Below are 2407 nucleotides of genomic sequence, written 5' to 3' on the forward strand. Positions count from 1 at the left end.
GACTTAAAATCTTGATTTTTTTAATATATTTTATTATTTTATTGAAAATCTCAACTCACAAAAGTTGGTGTTTCTAATTCACATGGTTTCTATTTTCTATAGGTGAGTGGCTAAATCAGGGAGGCCAGTAATGATTAAGTATATATTATAGTTGTAGGCATCTCTGTTGGAAATTTCCACATAATTTTGTTTTTACTTTCATGAACATTTCATGCTGAGTCCTGGAGTGTTTTACTGTTTTTGTAATGAAATTCCCTCCCAACTCCGCATGGTCCATATTCACTCACACCACTCTTTCTTTGTATTTCTTACTTTTATTTGACTGAATTAGGAATGCAGCATTTACCAAGAAAAAAAAAAAAAAAAAAAGACACAAATGGTGCAGCCACCCAAGGACCAAGATGGTAGCTTCTTCGGTAAGCTGCATTGCAAATCCCAATATAAATTGCCCTAACTGAAAAAGCCAGATTCCAGTTCTTTTATCAAAAGGTGCTGGTAGCTGTGGTCAGGAGCCTTCAGGGAGAGATCCCCTACGTCACTGCCAGCACAAGAGACAGAGAAAACACAGGAGAAAAACTTTTAGAAACTGCAGAGAAAACACCGTGCTCCTCCTGTCGAGTGGGGTTGTGCACTGCGGGTGTCTGAAAAGGAACTGGGCAGAGTGGGGAAGGGATGTTTTCCGGCCAACTTGACCAATCCCGTACCAGGTGTGAGTTTTTTCTTCAAGATTCTTTCTACGCCTTTTCTTCTCTCCATATAATCTTCCTCTGACTGAGAGCTTTTTTTTTTTTTTTTTAAATTTTTTTCCGTCAGTACTATGTGGGCCTATTTCGGAAGCTGCGGTGTTATCTTAGGTAGGGGGTCTGTGAGCGAGGTGGGTGGTCACAGTGAGAACTCCTGGGGCTGCTCCGTCCAGATTCACACTGGGCATCCAGCGGTATTTCCTCCACGTCGCCATTAGAAACAGAAACCGAGTCTGGAACACAGAGGTGTCCCCACTATTGCTGACATGTAATCCCCTCGCAAAGCCCCACAGGCTCTCCTTGTGCAGCATGGTAGGCCTCACTCTGAGACGTGGAGCCCAGGAGTCGGGTTCGGCATCCCGGTCGACGTGGGGTCAGTGTACGTCCATGTCGACGTGGGGTCAGTGTACTTCCGGGTCGACGTCGTGGGGGGGGCGGGGGTAGGGGGGTGGGTAGGGGGTTGGGTGGTCAGTGCATGCTCTGTGGTGGGAGTGGGAGCTCTGGGCGCCGAGGCTGAAGACAACACACACGAATGCTTTTTTTCGAGAGGTAGGGACAGCCGCTGTTTGGGTGATGTGTTTACATTTCCTCTGTGGTCTTTCGTGAACACACTGATGTTTACCTTTGACTCCGAGTTTCCTTCCAGATAAATACCTCATTTTTAGGAAATGTGTGAAAGAAATGAGAAACAGCCTCAATGAACGCCTTCTTTGGTCATAGTTTTACTGTGCTCGTTGAACCCGGCAGCGTTCATACCCGTATTTCCTGAGCATTGGTCAAAAAAAGGTGGTTGGCTTGATTTATTTTGTTAAATACTAGAACATAGATGCTGAAATGAGGTATGTGTAGTGCTTGTCGAAAAATTGAAGAAAACTCATAAAAAACAAAATACCTTTGTATGGGGGAGGGTGGTGGGAGAGAGAAAGAGAAACACAGTGTTTTGAGAAACCCAGCTTAACACTTTATTGACCAGAGACGTATTAGTATATACGTCTTTTGTTACCCAAACATTATTGACTAGAGACATTTCAATATCACCTACATAACAAATCACTGGCCACGGGTGTTAGTTTGTGGAAAAATCCCTGCGTCAATAATTAGTTAAGATATTGCTTCTTGGGTTCCTAATGAAAGCAGGAGACCCTTAAATTCTTGGTGACTAGGTTTTATCCTTAGGACAGAAATAAAACTCCGTATAACATGTAAATTATGTATCTTGTATTTTAAACCACTTTTTCATAATGTGTTTCAGTATGGTTCATGTGAAGTTCATAAACATGATTTAAATATCAAAATGTAACATTTTTCTTCTAACTTTGTCCAAGTTCGAGAAACTGAGAGAAATAGAATTTCAAGTGACTTTAGTGTTTGGCTCACTGGAAAGTTAGGTTTTTGAGCACGGATGGTACATCAGCCTTTTTTTGTGACCAGATAGAATATTCTCTGAGGCCCTGTGATGCTCTTGGCACTTTTTCTGTGAGCATCAGGCACACACGGGCTCTTAAGCACCTTGTTTGCCTTGAGGCTGAGAAAGATGTGTTCTTGACGGAAGACACAGGGAGGAAGTGCCCTGCTTTTGAGCACATAAACTAGACTCCTGGTTTATTATCAGTGTCTTAAGTTTGATTGTAGAAGTCCATCTTTTAGAGCCCAAGTGACTGGGA

At 42.7% G+C, this 2407-nt stretch overlaps 1 pseudogene; it reads right to left on the reverse strand.

Annotated features, from left to right (window-relative positions):
* Positions 1-530: 530 nt before the first annotated feature.
* LOC133069541 (BCL2/adenovirus E1B 19 kDa protein-interacting protein 3-like) lies at positions 531-1054 on the reverse strand (annotated as a pseudogene).
* Positions 1055-2407: the final 1353 nt, after the last annotated feature.

Source organism: Dama dama, chromosome 14, assembly GCF_033118175.1.
Source record: "Dama dama isolate Ldn47 chromosome 14, ASM3311817v1, whole genome shotgun sequence".
In the NCBI taxonomy this organism is placed as follows: domain Eukaryota; kingdom Metazoa; phylum Chordata; class Mammalia; order Artiodactyla; family Cervidae; genus Dama; species Dama dama.